Genomic DNA, 15816 nt, shown 5'->3' on the forward strand with positions numbered 1-15816 from the left:
TTTGAAAGAAACCAAAGATTTTAAAGGGTGGAGATGAGTAGGGAAGCCATAAGAAAGCTTCATTTTAGGTGAGTAATGGGAAATAAATGGAAAAAAAATGAAGAAAAGGAATTCCTAAGTAGGAACGGAGTGTTGTCCTTAATTGCAGTGGCCGGTTGTTTTTAGCATTTATTTTGTTGTGAATACACTTTTTTTGTTAAAAGCTAAACTCAACTAGGGATAGAGCTCTCTTTCTCCCCGTAATCTTGGCCAAATTTATCTATTTATGCTTTGTATCCAGGGGGTGGAATTCAAGACCCTTGAGGGTAGGAATTGGTTTTTGTTTCGTCTTTACTACTCCAGCTCTGACGGCTGAGCCTGGTACTTAGAGGGCAATTAATCTTGGAATAGATTGGGTCTCCTTCAGGTGATCGCTTTAGTTCCCCAAGATTTCATGCCAGCTTCCAAACTCGTGACCAAGAGAAGTGCTTCTGATGAGTAAAAATGCCATTTTTTGGGGTCTAGGAAGCCTAGGTAAAGCCTCAAGCTGTTCGGTCATCTCCGAAGGGCTTGCCAGTGGGTTAGAAAAAATGCCCTCCAGTCTGTAGCTTTTGCGCTTTCTAAAGGAATGTCTCCTTTGCTGCCATGCATCCTTACTTGGGGTCTGAAAGATTAAGTGTTGAAATAAAGGGGTTCTAGATCTGGCACAGAACTAACCTAGTGACTTCGAGGGCAGACTAAGCTAGGCAGCCCTCGTCTGGAAAGGCGGTGAGCGACTAATTCTGTATGTTTTATGTGCCCTTGGGAGTTTATGGGGCCTGGAAATGGTGGGGGGAAGATGGGGAGCGGAGAAAGAGCGTCTTGGTTGTTGAGTTTAAAACCAAACAGAAAAGAAGAACCCCCTCGCAGAAGGAGGACCCAGGACGGGCGGGGGGAGGGGAACGCCAGTTTAGAAAATAAAACTCTCGGCCCTGAACTTTACTGGCAAAGACCATCCACGCCAAGTCGCTCCGACTAGGAGAAGCAAGCAGACTTGCAGAACGACCCGACGCGGCGTTCTAACTGCACACCCCCTCTTTTGGAGGGGCCGGGGGGAGCTGTCCCCAGAGTCCGTTCCCCCGCCGTGTTGGTCGGGGGCCCCTAAGGCAGAGGCCTCCGCCTCCGCCGCAGCAGCAGCTGTTGCTTCCGAGCGTGCTCAGCGCGGTAATTTGGAGAGGATCCCTAGTCTGGGGTGGCGGTGGTGGAGCGTTTGTGTGTGAGTGTGTGTGTGTGTGTGTGTGAGTGTGTGCGCGCGAGTGTGTGTGTGTGTGTGTGTGTGTGTGTGTGTGTGTGTTGTGTATTGGCAGTGGAGTAGTGGAGGCTGGGCGGCTCCGACTCCCTGACGCCAGCGAGACCAGATCAATCCAGGCTCCGGGAGAGGGAGGGAGGGAGAGAAAGAGAGAAAGAGAGAGAGAGGGAGAGAGAGAGAGGGAGAGAGAGGAAGAGGAAGAGGGAGAGAGGGAGAGGAAGAGGGAGAGGGAGAGAGAGGGAGAGGGAGAGAGAGAGAGGGAGAGGGAGAGGAGAGAGAAGGAGACAGAGATAGGACGAGGGGGAGAGAGAGAGAGAGAGAGAGAGAGAGAGAGAGAGAGAGAGAGAGAGAGAGAGAGAGAGAGAGAGAGAGAGAGAGAGAGAGAGAGAAGCGAGAGGAAGAGGGAGAGAGGGAGAGGGAGAGGGAGGGAGAGTGAGAGGTAGAGAGAGAGAGTCAGAGACGGAGAGAGAGAGGGAGGAAGAGCCGGGAGCGAGCTAGCGGGCGGCGCAGGCTGCCCACTGTGCGGCGGCCGGAGCCGCGGGAGCCGCGGCCGGAGCAGGAGCGAGGGGAGGCACCGGCGGCCAGAGCTGCGGGAGCCACGGCAGCAAGACCACGGCGGCGCGGCCGGCGGTGACTCTGCGCTCGCCTTTGCGGGGCGCGCCGCCCACGGGGTAAAAACCGAGGAACCCCCCGATCCCCGAGACCCCAACTTTCTCTTCCGGACGCTCCGTCTCGCTCCCTTCCTTCCCAGCCCCGGAGCCGGACTCAGGGTGGTGTGGGGGGGGTGCCGCCGTCCGGGAAGGGGTGGGGGTGGCTGAATCCTGGATGGCTGCAGTCCCGGCCGCCCCCTCCCCACTGACCCCCGGCGGCCCTCTCTCTCTAACCCCCTTTCTGATTTCAGACTCCCGCCGCAGCGCCGGGATGGCCCCTTGGGGTACGTGGGCTTGGGGGAATGGGGCTTTTTCTTCTCGGGGAGAAGAGGATGGAAGGCCCCCCCCATGATGGCGTCGCCCGAAGCTCTTAGAAACCTAGGCCCCCCCGGCCCCCGCCTCTCCCCTCTCCCCTGGCCGGCTGCAGGGGTGCGCTTTGAGCTTCCAACTTTGCGTTGGCGTCTTTGTTGGGCCGGGGAGGGGGGCCGCCTTCGCTGCCTCTGCCCTGGCCGTCCCGGCCTGCCCAGGCCGGCTCCCCTCGGGCTCCTGGGTCCCTGACTTTGCTCCCGCTTTCCCTCTCCCTTCCTTCGGGGCGCCCCTTTGTGTCCTGCGCCCGCAGAGCGGGGAGGGGGCGGCCAAACTTGTGGGAGTTTCAGGAACTGCCTGGCTGGGTATGTCTCGTGTGTGTGTCTGCACACACACACGCACGCTCACACTCACACTCACACACACACACTCTTTTATACGCATACTCTCGATCTCAGTTTGTCCGGAGTGTGGATCGCTGAGAAGAAAGAAAACTCAGCCTTTCTCCGGCCCCCACCCCCGCCCGTTTTCCCTGTTTTCCTTTCTGTTCCTTTCGTTCAATCTTTGGGGTCGAGGTCAAGGAAAGTTCGGACCCAAAGTCTCTAATGTATTCCAAGGTTTGGTGGAGGATGATTCTGCTTGCCTTTCCCCCTGGCCCCCCCTCCCCCTTTTCTTCCTCCCCCACGCCCGTGGATCCCCCTGGACCGGATCCGATCGTCTCCCTCCGTGTGTATTGCGAAGTTTGCTCGTGAGCAACTGTGTCATTTACTGTCTCCCAAGCCTTTGTTAGTGTTTCCCTTAGTAGTTTATGTAAGGGGGGTGGGGGGGAGGGAGAGGGAAGACTGAGAGAGAAACGTGGGCTTGTTTTTCTACATGCCTAATATATGGGAGCATTTATAGGAACAGGGTTTTTCCCTTAGGTGTATTATGGGAAAGAGGAACAAACGTTGGCCGACTTTAAGATGACCACGACTGCAGAAATTTTTTCCCACTAAATTTTGAAAGGTGATGTGATTGAAAACCTTAATTTCCTCGGAGGCTTGGTCCCGAAAACCAAGGCCCAGCTCCAAGGTCCAAGCGAAGCCAGTGGCTTTCTGATCTGCCATGAAAATTGGCATGTTAACATTTGGAGTTTTGGTTTTTTTGTCTTGGACCTGAAGTTAAAAATATAGAACAAAATATGCAAAGTGGCACGATTTGGGCCTGCCTTCCTAGATGTCTCTGAAAGAAACTCTTAAGTAGCAGGATCAAAGAGCAGCTTTCTATCCGAACATGTCTCTTTCTAATTGGTTTTCAGGGATGGCATGCCCACACTTCGGTAACACAATGAGAAGACTGTGCTGTGATATCCATCTTGTTTATTTATAATTACCACTTTACCTTTTATTGAAGGCTGGTGAGCTCTAGTGGAACCAGTGTTTTTAAAAGGAATCTAGGTTGGATCAGGGTTCACTGCATCAACGTTTCAGTTGGCACCGGTGTTCTTTGCATCACTGCCATTTTTGTCTGTGGGTATTGGGCTTAAGTATATTATACAGACTCGAAGTGCTTTCTCTCACTGCATTCCCATCCTTTCCCATTTGGAGTTATTTGATATTTCTTTGCAGGTGATGTTCAGCTTGTAATATTGCAATTCTTCTGAAACTATTAACTAGGAGCCTCAGAGATGATTTTCTGGGGCTAGGTGATGCAGAAACCTCTAGAGAGGATCAAGGAAGGATTGAGTTACCCCTGAGGGTGGGGATTTGCCCTTGATTTAGTTTTGACCCCTCTAACCATAGGTATCTAACCAAATACATTTTTTTGTCTCTCAGTATCCTCTTTTATACCCTTGAAGATCTGATGACCACTGCACTTAAGAGAAGTGGTAGCTTCAGTCATTTAAAAATAAATAAATGTTGCCTTGTTACATTGTTACATTAGAAAGGTAATTGTAGGAAATTTTACAACACACCCAAGTTCAATTAATACATCTTTTTTTTTTTTAGAGGAGGCTGGGAAATCATATTTCCCTAAATATTAAAATAGGTGTATTTCTGGGTTAAAGATGAAATTTAATAGGTAAATGATTGGAAAGAAGGAATAAACTTGGGTGTAATTAGCCAGACATATTTAAACTGCAGCAGCCTGTATAATACAGCCCAAGTTGTGTATTGTGTGTGTATAAAAGGGCTCATTTGTGTAGTCTTACAAGGCTAATGGAGGCATCATTGAGCTTTATAAATAATGTAAGTTGTGTATAATGTAGAGTCCCTAGAGACTGCAGAGAAAGCATCATTACCAGCCTTTTCAACCTGCTTGAGATCTTAAATTGATTTACAGCACTGAACTGGTGCAAAATGATACATCAGGATGACATGGGGTCAGCCTGTAAAAGTCTATGATGTCAGCCTATTAGTTCAGTCATCATAATTAAACCATATTACAGGAGCAGCTAAGCTGGAATTTGGTATTATACTTCAGAGATGAGTGTTATAGGCCCTTTTTTTTTCTTTTTTATGAAAAAGGCCCCAGACTCCCAGTAACGCTTCTTTGTGTTTCTAAAAGAGTAAAAAAAAAAAAAAAAGACTTGATAGTACATTTTTAAATTTATCAACTGTGGTTTTACAGAGAATTTCAAGGTTGAAATGAGATCGCTTTTTGAGCAACTTTTTCTTTAATACTCAAGATAACTGATGCTGGGAATACTTGAATCATCTCCTCCCAAACTGATTTGGGTACCACATCCCAGAATTCCTAAGATCGCAAAGGATATGTACTACCTAAGACATCAGAGAAGATTAGAGAGCAAAGTGAGCATCTCTTTACATTTCTCTAGCCCTCCATCCTTCTCTTGTTGCTAGGTTTCTTTTGTTTTGGGGGTTAAACTATATCTGCTATAACCTGACAGGAAACTGCTTTATTTCTCTTTGTACTAGACTTAAATTGGTTGGCAAAGTCTTAAGCAGAAAAAGAAATGTTTGACTTGACTGCTTAGGCAATCCAGGAGAAAAGAAAACAATCTTTGATTGGATTGTAAGCCAGCTCTTAATTATTCAGGCTTGTTATCCAGTTTATGAATTATCTAGGTCCTTGGCTTCTCCTTGGACTCTCATTTATTTCTTTTCTGGCTAGGCTCTCCTTTAGAAGATGTTTAGGAAGTGATAGCAAATGCTAATTAACTTTATTATTTGTTAGATGCTTGATTTGTTGGGAGTGCAGATGGAAGGAATCATTTGGGCAACGGAGGATTTGTGAGTTTGGAGATTTTTTTTTTTAATCACTGTTTTCCTGGTCCCGGTTTGTCAGAATTTGATTTTGGGTGAAAGTGTTTGTCCCAGCTTAGCTTTCTGAATAGTTTTTTCAGTCCTATCCATTTACCAGTTTAAGAACTAATATATGTGTGTGTATGTGTGCGTGTGTACATATATACACATATATCTGGGGGATGCACTACTTGCTTTTCTTTTCAGTTGGCTAATGTTCAAATTTAAGAGAAGCATAAATAGGATGGCAAATTTAAAGCAAAAGGGGAAAAAATTCAGAGCATCCAAAAGCTCAAATGATTTTTAAATTATTTTGTCGTTTGAAATGTCATTGTATCTCCCTCTTTATTTTGCATAACCTGGAATTTATTGTGCTGCGTAGTAAGATCTCACTAGTAATATGTTGGTGTTGAAATAGTTATCTGAGTCTCTGAGGGGACAGGCCTTAAAATTTGTGAGAAAGAGGTGTTTCCATGACAATGAAATCTTTTTAATTCCTCTTTGATTATCTCTGGTCATCTTTCTATATTACAGACATCATAGGATCATGGAATTTTAGAGCTGGAAGTGACCTCATTTTACAGATGAGGAAACTGAGTCCCACCGAGAGGAGAAATGTGGGTTATGCTGGTAGTAAGATAGTAAGTAGCAAAACCCTGCTTTGACCTCTGTCCTCAGAAACCTCTTTTGCTCTGTAGTACCACTACTTATCTCGTTTTATGGATGAAAGTGTTTGGGGTGTAGAGGTGCAATGACTGGTCCATTTGAGGTGAGGTCATGTAGCTAGTTAGTGTCATAACTGATCTCAGAACTCAGGGCTCTGAACTCAGTCTAGTTCTCTTTCATTATCCTGTGAGCTGCTGAGATTTTCCTGCATCAGTCCAGCACAGTTGGGGGGGGTGGGGCAGGGGAAGACAGGGTCAGGAAGTCATTGGCACAACACTGTTCTTTTCTCTCACATGTTCTCATCTGAGAGTCAGGTCTGACAACCATAGATCTGTTTGTTTTTTGCAAATCAAAATTGATTTTTTTTTTCCAAGAGGGCTGGTGGAAAAGGGAAAACTCTGCATCCATAGATCTGTTTGTTTTTTGCAAATTCAAATTGATTTTTTTCCAAGAGGGCGGGTGAAAAAGAAAAACCCTGCATCTAATTCAATCAGTGGAGCATTACTGGAAGATGGGAGATCCGAGATTTTACATGTTAAAATGAGATCATAGCAGGGCCATGCCCTTTAGGCGGCCAGGTCTGAGGTACAGAGCAAGGCTTTATATGCACTTTCTTTTGGGGTTTTTGCCTTTCAAAGAGCCAGAACACATCTGTTCTATTCTTAGCTGAAAAGTGAAGACTGTGCCTTTTTGGGGGAAGGAGGGGTGGAGCGGTAGAGGTGAGAAGAGAGAGGATGGAGAAGGAAAAGTGGTCAATCTAATTTAAAAGCTGTGAAAATGTACATCACTAAAGGGGATAGAAGATTTAGGGTTAACGAATTAGCCTCCGGAATGCTACTTTTATTTGTGGTTTGCTCTTTCATACAGAGATTGTCAGGTTGGCCTTTCTGCAGCAGCAAATGGGTGATAGTCTCCTATGTGTGTGTGCCAGATTGAAATCTCATTGCTTTCTTCCTCTCCATTTTCTGTAAGTGGCCTGAATACAAATGTCCAATTTGACCTAAGTTGCCAGTCCTCTCCATTCGCCAGGTTGCATATCTGATATGTTTTTTATTACCCCTATCCAAATAGCTGTGTAATACAAAATAACCTAACACCCTCCCCCCTAAATGAAAAGAGACAAGGTCAAGTATAGGGATCATTCTATTGTAGATTGAAAGCTGGAAGGGGCTCTCTAGAGGTCATCTAACCAGCTTCCTCATTTTACATCAGAGAGGATGTACCCAGTGTAATGCTACCAATCTCTGATACATTGAGGCATTAGTGTCTGAGGATGGAGAGATACTCCCCTGCCCTAGGGAGGCCTGGGGTAGTCAAAAAGGACCACTATTTCTGCTGGTTAGCTTGAAGAAATCTGCCTGTTCTTCAGAAGCTTCATTTGCATAGGGATAGCTGTATCTCAGGCAGGAAAGGCCAGAACAACCTTCATAAAATAAACAAACTTGATTCCAAGGGAGAGATACAACAGAGTTCTAAGAAAAGGCCCAGCTCTGCAGAATTTGAGCAACTTCCATCTTTGCAGTTCCTGTTGGTTTGGAGTCAGAGCAAAGATCTATGATGGAGTTAATGGATAAAAAGTGCCTCTTAGCTAGTTTTTCTGGAGCCGTCAGATGGTAGAACTTCATGGGGTTTTTAGAAATCATGTTGTCCAACATGCCACCCCCACCCATCTTACAAATGAGTGAAAAGAGACTTAGAGAATGAACTGAATTTTGAGGTCACACAGCAAGGGCCAGAGCTGGATCTAGATCCCAGGTCTCCCAGTTTCTAAACCAGCACATTTTCCCATCATGCCATAGTGGCTCATCTACTAAATTTTAGTTACTACTTCACCTCAATAGTTGAGTGAGTATGTTTATGTGTTATCTGGCTTAAGGCACAGCATAGAGGCTGAAAACCCAAGTTCTCCCCCGAATAAATCATTTCTCTTTGAGTCTCAATGTACTCCTCTGTAAATGGGGAGAATCCTTTCACTCTCTCACTTAGGGAATTGCTTTTTTAAATGTAGAATTGTAGAAACACGAGTAGTTACTCGGTTCATCCTGCTCCAGGGGCCACTTTTTTATTAGCGTTTCATTCATCGGTCAGTTGTCCTCTGCTGATTTCCCCCCTCTTTCCTTGAATTCAACGGCCAGTATATTAAATTCATTTTTATTTTCCTTATTTATAGGTGGTAGACTATTGTCGATTTTCTTCTGTGGATTCTTTATGGTATTCTTTTGTAAAATGTAAGAATCTCAGAATAACTTTCTCACTTTGAAACACTAGAAATAAAGCAAACTTTTAACTTTAATAAAAATGAGGCATTGCTTTCAAATGCTAGTTACCTAATCACAACTTTTTTTGTTTTGACGGAAGAGAGAGAAGATTTATTATGCATCTTCAGAGCCTATAAAGCCATGCGGTCGCAGGTTTAGAATTGGAACAAACCTTAGATGTCATCTGGTCTAATCTGTTGGTTTTACAGAGGTTAAGTAATGTGCCCCAAATCACAGAGGTACAAGTGCCAGAGCCAGGGTTTGAAGTTAGGACCTCTCTCTCCAAATACATGTTTTTCTGCTACATCAGGCTAACTCCTTAAATAGGAAACTGAAAGAATATAATCGTAGGATTTATGTTCCCTATCATCCCAATAACTCCATCTTGAAGGTACACACTTGACTTTTCCAGCACTTTGGCATTATACTCATTTAGATCCTCCTTAGTCACAAGTATCTGATAGCTGTGTATGGAGCTAGGGCTTTCTGGGAAGGTATTTGGTATTTAATCATCTGTCATGTGTTACTGCTCTAGTGTCCATCCAGAGTTTGGCTAACAGCATGATCATTGTGTGCGTCCTTTTCTGCCAGCTCTTTGGTAGATGTGACAAGGTAATGAATGCTGAATGTTGACTTAATTAGGGAGCCTTGGATATTGTATGATTGGGTGTGGGGGTCAAGAATTATCAGGAGAGTTTTCATTATAGCTCTGTCACTGCCTATGTGGCCTTAGACAATTCACTTACCTCTTGGAACTGATTTGTTTGTTTTTCATCTTTGGAGACTGGTTTCACAAACAACATGGATTGTTTGGGGAGGGGGAGAAGTTAATGAAACCCGGGAGCTTGGTTAGGAGAATACTGAAATGATGCCAGCAAGGTGATGAAAAGTGGATCTGGACCAGCGTGATGGAGGTAGACATAGAAAAGGAAAGCCATGAAAAGGGGAAAAAAAATTCTGCCTTTGATGTCAGGGCCTAGGTTAGATTCTCATCTCTTGCATTGATTGGCTGTGTTATCCATAGCAAGTCACATGACCTTTCTGGGCATCTGTTTCCTCTACTGTAAATGGAGGGAATTTAATTAGATGACCTGAGCCTCCTTCCAGGTCTAAATTCTGTGATCTTAATGGATTTGCTGCGTATGGATTTCAAGGAGTGAAGTAAAAGTTGACTTAACATCTTGTACCCCTGGGGTACAAAAACAAGGCCACTACCAAATGGGTCTGTGGAGTAGGACAATTGGAGATGAACTGGAAGTTGGAGAAGAGGTCAAAGCCAGGTGACCTGAGTCAGGAAGATCTGAGTTCAGATGTAGCCCCAGACTGCTGTGTGACCCTGGGCAAGTCACTTAACCCTACTTGCCTCAGTTTCCTCACTGTAAAATGAGCTGGAGAAGGAAATGGCAAACTACTCCAGTATCTTTGTCAAGAAAACCCCGAAAGGGGTCATAAAGAGTCAGAAAGACTGAAAAACAACAAAATGAAAACTACCCCTTAAGGAAGTGCTTCCAAATGGGTCTGTTGAGTAGGCCAGTTGGAGATGAACTCAAGCTTGCAGAAGAGGGTCTGGCTGTAAAGAAAGATTTGGCAGTTTTGTGTGGGGATGATGGAGGTGATTGAGGCAGATGAAGAATTTGGGGGTTCTTTGAGGATAAAGAGGAATCTGCATCTGGAGTGAGATCAGCTCAGACTCAGCCCTGCTACTTCCTACCCCCTAGTCCTTGGGATGTCTCTTCACCTATTTTTAAGCCCCACCTCCTTTATAGTGCTTTAAGAATTGCAGAGCACTGTACATGGTATCCCTGAACAGGAAGTCGTGAATAATGACTCCTCCCTCCCTTCAGCTAATCCACTGAGGAAGGAGGGAGAGCCCTTGGCTGCAGGTAGATGATGGGTCAGAGAATTAGTGAGGTCATGGCAGCTGGGGGGGAGGGGGGAAGGCGGAGTTTCAAGAATCAGATGGCAGTTTGTGATTGCTACAGAGAGGTCAGGGAGAATGAGGACTGAGGATAAGACCATCATGCTTGGCATCTGGGAGGGAGGTTCGGGGAAATCAGAGGATAGCAGTTTGCTGGGAACCGAATTATGAATGAGTAATTGGCTGAATTTACTTCCAAGTCACGGTTGCTTATAATAGAACTGAAACCTAGGAGTCATCCTCAAGTCTTCCCTCTTCCTCATTTGTCCTATCCCATCAGTTGCCAAGTCTTGTGATACTCAGTTGAAGGTTGGAAGGTCTAGAATGCTGGAGAATCTAGGGTAATGAGGATGGCATTGAAGGATGTGACCATGAACTTAAGCCTGGTTGGTAAGTAGCCTGCGTAAATTGATAGAAGTAAAGTGATGGAATATTCCAGAAATTGTGAAGAATGGGAGATGGGCTGGGAGGTTAAAGGCAGAGTCAAGGACAAAAATTTGTGTGCTGCTCTGCTAATTCTCATTGAAAGATGAGGGGGAGGAAGGTCACATTGGGCTAACGAAGCCACTAAACTTTAGAAATTTACTAAGTCATCTTCCCTTTTTCTTGGTTAACTGATTTGGCAACAACTTCTCTGAGTAGGAAAAAATCTTATTCTGATGATAATATCTATTGTAAAAATAACAAATATTATCTTATTTGATTCTTAATGTTGTGCGGCATTTGGTTTATCAGAAGGCGGGCTCAGGCATCCTAATTGTGTCGAACTGACCTTTGAGACATCAGCAGCCAGATGCTGCTTTAAAGGACTCGTGAAACCTCTTGGAACTTTGCATTTTCTGCACTTTTATTGCGCGTTGGTTCTCCTCTCCAATATAGGTTATATGAATGCTGAGATGCAATAGGAACATTTTGTCCATGTAACACAGTCAATCAATCACAGAATGTTTTGCAGGGTTCCTGATAGGTGGCCACTCATCGTTACTTAAAGACAAAAGGTGTGAGGGGGAATTGGCGACCTTGCAACTAGCCCATTCCATTTCCATAGACCTTATCATCCAACATTCTCTATGTGGGCTCTGTCTGTTCAGTTCTCTGTGATCCTTTGACAAATTCCTTTACGTCTTTGGGCATCAGTCTCTTCATCTATAAAATGGGACAGTAATAGGGAAAGGGGAAAGGAAACAAACATGTTTTAAGCACCTGCTATGTGCCAGGTATTGTGCTTTAAAAATATTATCTCATTTGATTCCTACATTCTCACTTCTTGGGGCCCATTTCTGGGAGCTAGTTACATAATGGATATGCTTTTAAACTATGAAGTTCCACATGATAGCCTGGTGTAATAGTGAAGACAGAACTGGGGAACCTGTCCTGTTTTGGTGACAATTCTAATAGTAAAATGTAATGTCATTTTGTGGCACTTGACTACATTATGGTACACTCTCGGTTCCAGTTACGCCTGTTACACTGTTATACTTGTCCTGTGGGGTCTAGGTTATTAAACAATAATAGAAGGTATTTATCTAGCCCTTTAAGAGCTAACCTACGTTGTCCCATCTGATACTTATAACAATAACAGCCCTGTGAGATAGCCAATGGAGGTCTCATTCTTTTCCATTTTACACCTGCAGAAGCTGAAGGATTTCAGGTTAGTATGGGTCAGAAGTAGAATTTGAATTCACATCTGCCCTGATGCCAAGTACTGGTTTTTTTCCATTATAACACCCTGCCCATAATAATGGTATCATAGGCAATGTTTTGTAGTGATGCCTGCAACAACAGTGCTAACACATTATAACTGAACCCTGCTTAACATCATGGGACCCTAGATAGAATGTCATTTGACCTGTGGCCTATTTAGAAAAGGATTTCAAAGGCTCTTCTTACTCTTCTGATTGGTTCCACAAATTCATTTTTATGGTGGTTCAGTCATTTTTCAGTTGTATCTGACTCTCCATGACCCCATTTGGGCTTTTCTTGGCAGAGATACTAGAGTGGGTCACCATTTCTTTCTCCAGCTTATTTTACAAATGAGGAACTAAGGCAAATAGGGTGAAGTGATTTTCCCAGGGTCACACAGCTAGCAAGTGTCTGAAGCCAGATTTAAAATCAGGAAGAAAAGTCTTCCTGACTCTAGAACTGGCACTCTATCCACTAAAGCCACCTAGCTGCCCCTCTACAAAATCATAACTTTAGGCAAAACAATTCACTACATGATATCTCTATGAAAGGAGGTACTTTATGTTATGGAGGTAAAATGTGAATATAATGGCTTTACATAACTGTATTTTGCACAAACTTTCTGTAGAATTGAATTGATTTGATATATGTACACACACACATGCACACACACACACACACACACACAGATGCATTCTGTAGCCTTTGAACTGTGTTATAATGTGTGCATATAATAGTCAGGGAGAGAAATTGAAACTCCCTTATCAAATTATTGTTGTCTGAGATTTTTAAAAATCTTGTTCCTAGTCACTTTCTGTATCTTTATTTATCTGTTATGTTTAAAATTGTATTCTGGTAATTCAGTTTTAGCTTGGCAGGAAAAATTTCTAAGAGCAAATAACTTATGAATAAAAATTTATAGAAATTTTGAATGGTTATTAGAAAAAAACATACAGTATGAAACCGCTCTTAAATTCTTTGTATGTTGCAAATAGACATGGCCACATTTAGCAACTTTTGGGCAGACTATATGCTTCCACCATGGAAACATGGAAAGAGCACTGAATTTTGGAGTCATAAGACCTTCGTTCAAATCCCAGTTCTTGCCATTTGCTATCTGATGTGGCCATGGACAAGTCATTTAACCTCTCTTTTGTCTCAGTTACCTCATTTATAAAGTGAAGGGGTTGAACAACTTGACCTCTTTTGTTTCTTTCAGCTCCAAAACTTGGAATTTCATGATGGAATTTCATGGAAATTCCTTCCAACAATGCATGATGGCAGCTCAAGACTGAAGGGCCAGTTCATGCTTGGCCTAGAGTTGACAAGGCTGCCATAACAGGACTGGGCCAAATATGTTGTCTAAAGCCCTAGGCCATTATCTTAAAGCCAAGCAGAAAATGGTCCTGAAGGAACTTTAAAATTAGCTTTATATTATTAACCCATATAGTTAATGTCATTGAGCCTCTTGGGATGGGCAGTGTTGGGAGGGGGTTGCTGGAAGTCACGCAATTGGCAATTTCCCAACACTGAACTTGCTCATGGATCAGTAACGCAAGGCTTGATCGGCTAGATCCATACAAGCTATAACTCCCCTTTACTTCCTAGATAAAACATAAAGGAGGAAACTTACTTAGGAAGCTGAGCCAGCCAAAACAAAAAAACAGCTTCAGCGTAACTAAAACTGTTAAATTGTTTGCTGTCTTTTCTGATGTCTTTCGTAATTCTTAGACAGCTCCAGAAGGCATTGCTGGATCCTGATACACTGCTCTGCCTTTTTTTTTGTTGCTGTTTTCTGGAAGGAAAGAAAAATAAAAATTTTGTCATTGGTTTGCCGTTGATAAAGACAAGAACCACAAAAATAATTGTGCCTTTTATATCCTATCAGGAAAAGCAGGAGAAAGCTGAATTTATCTTCCAAGTATATAATATCCTACTTCTCTGTAATTCCTGTTCACCTTTCTCTTTTTTGGGGGGAATGCAATATCTCCCTCTCCATTTCACCTGCCCCCCTTTGATTTAAAAAAAAAAGAAAGAGAAGCAGCACAGATTCACACATCAGGCTTGTCCAAAAAAAAACCAAACCATATTAAGTCCATGACTTCCTGGTGAGAAGGTAGGTGGCATGCTTCCTCATCAGTCCTTTGGAATCATGGTTAGTCATTGCATTGATTAGAGTTCTTAAGTCTTTCAGAGATGTCATTTGTTTCTACATTAGTCACTTAGCCATATCTTGTTCCTCTGCTCCCACCCCATTGAGCCCTGCCTTGTGGTGAAGATAAACAGCGATCCAAAAGTGAAACCACCGAAGCATCTGGCTCCGGTAGCATATGCTACATTCAGTGTGATAACATGCACCATTTTGTACTTGGGGTCCCCAGCCTCTTCCAGAGAGGGGGGAAATTGTGTTTATCTTTTCTCTATGGCCAAGATGAGTTCTTCACAATTAGTCAGAGTGTAGAGGCTTTTTAGTGTTATTTTCAGTTACGTTACTACAGTCACCATGTATAATATTCTCCTGGCTCTGTTTTCTTTGTATCAGTTAATTCATATAAGCCTTTGCAAATTTCTCTGAATTTTTTGTCATTTCTTAAAATACAATATCTCCTCATTCCATTCGTGTGCTGCAGTTTGTCTAGCCTTCTCTCAACAATGGGCAACCACTTTGTTTTTAGTTGCTAACAACTGGAAAAAGAATTGCTATTGAATATTTTGGTTTATATGGTTACTTTCTATGATTGGATTTATTTTTAAAAGATGTTTGTGTATTTGTGTGTGTGTGTTTAGAGGTACAGAATAGGTGACTTATGATGCTATGATGAAAGAGGAATGGCTAGTTTGTTGAGATTTTTTTTAAAATTCTGGCTAGTTTTGTTCAATTGTTGTCCACTACTTTCCGTAAGACAGGGATCCTTAACCTTTTTTTGCCTCATGGACCCTTTTGGTGACGCCTATGAAGGAATGAAGGCTGTCAGGCTCAAAATCCTATTTTTAAATGCATGAATTACATCAATTATATTGAAATTCAGTTATCAAAATGTTTTTAAAAAATAAGTTCATAAACCACAGGTTAAGAGAAATGTCTTTCTTTCTGTCTTGGTTGGTATTCTTGGGAACTTAATGAAGAAAAGAATCCTTCCAAATAACGGGATAAAGATGTAGACCCAAAAAAGTACTGCTTACAAGAAAGTGTTTGCAATCTGGTCCTCGCCCATCTTATCAGACTTTTTTTTAAAAATGAATTTTATTACTATCTGTTGTTTTTATATCACCTACACTTTCTACCATATCCATCTTCTGTCTTTCTCTCACATAGACACTCCTTATAATGAAGAATAAAGAGGAGAGGAAAACTTAAGTTAGCCAGACCAACCTGGCATCGTACAGAGCAGCTGGCATCAGATGCAGTACTCTGCACCCAGAGTGTCCCACCTCTTTCCGAAGGAGTTGTCTTTTCGTATGTTTTAGTGCCAAGTGTATTCATTACAATTTTGCCTCATTCAGTTTTGTTGTTTCCATGTACATTGTTGTCATCATGTGTTTTGTTTTCCTGGTTTGTCACCAGGCGTTAATTTTTGTATCTTTCCACGATTTTCTGTAATCTTGATATTCTCTTATGTTTGTTTGTATGTCACCAGTCTTGTTGCATGTTCTTCCTTTTCACAACTCTCTATTCCAGCCAAGTTAACCTTCTTGCTGTACTTTATATACAACATTCCTCTGCCCTCTCCACTATCCCCTTTACCCCCACTGCTATAAAGGACTTTTTCCTCACCTCTGCTACTAGTTAAACATATTTAAAGACCAGTTCAACCCAACTTCC

The 15816-nt window shown here is 43.0% G+C and overlaps 1 protein-coding gene across 2 annotated transcripts in view; it reads left to right on the top strand.

Annotated features, from left to right (window-relative positions):
• Positions 1–865: 865 nt before the first annotated feature.
• The window catches only part of SMAD1 (SMAD family member 1), a 98117-nt gene continuing 83166 nt past the window's right edge, over positions 866–15816 (top strand). Inside the window, exon 1 of one of the 2 annotated variants that reach the window (XM_072621174.1) lies at positions 866–1182. The gene's annotated coding sequence lies outside the window, so the exon portion shown is untranslated. Of the gene's footprint in view, positions 1183–1217; positions 1939–15816 lie in introns of those variants that run through there. The other variant, XM_072621173.1, reaches the window with a different exon arrangement.

This window comes from Notamacropus eugenii, chromosome 6 (genome assembly GCF_028372415.1).
Source record: "Notamacropus eugenii isolate mMacEug1 chromosome 6, mMacEug1.pri_v2, whole genome shotgun sequence".
NCBI classification, from domain to species: Eukaryota; Metazoa; Chordata; class Mammalia; order Diprotodontia; family Macropodidae; genus Notamacropus; species Notamacropus eugenii.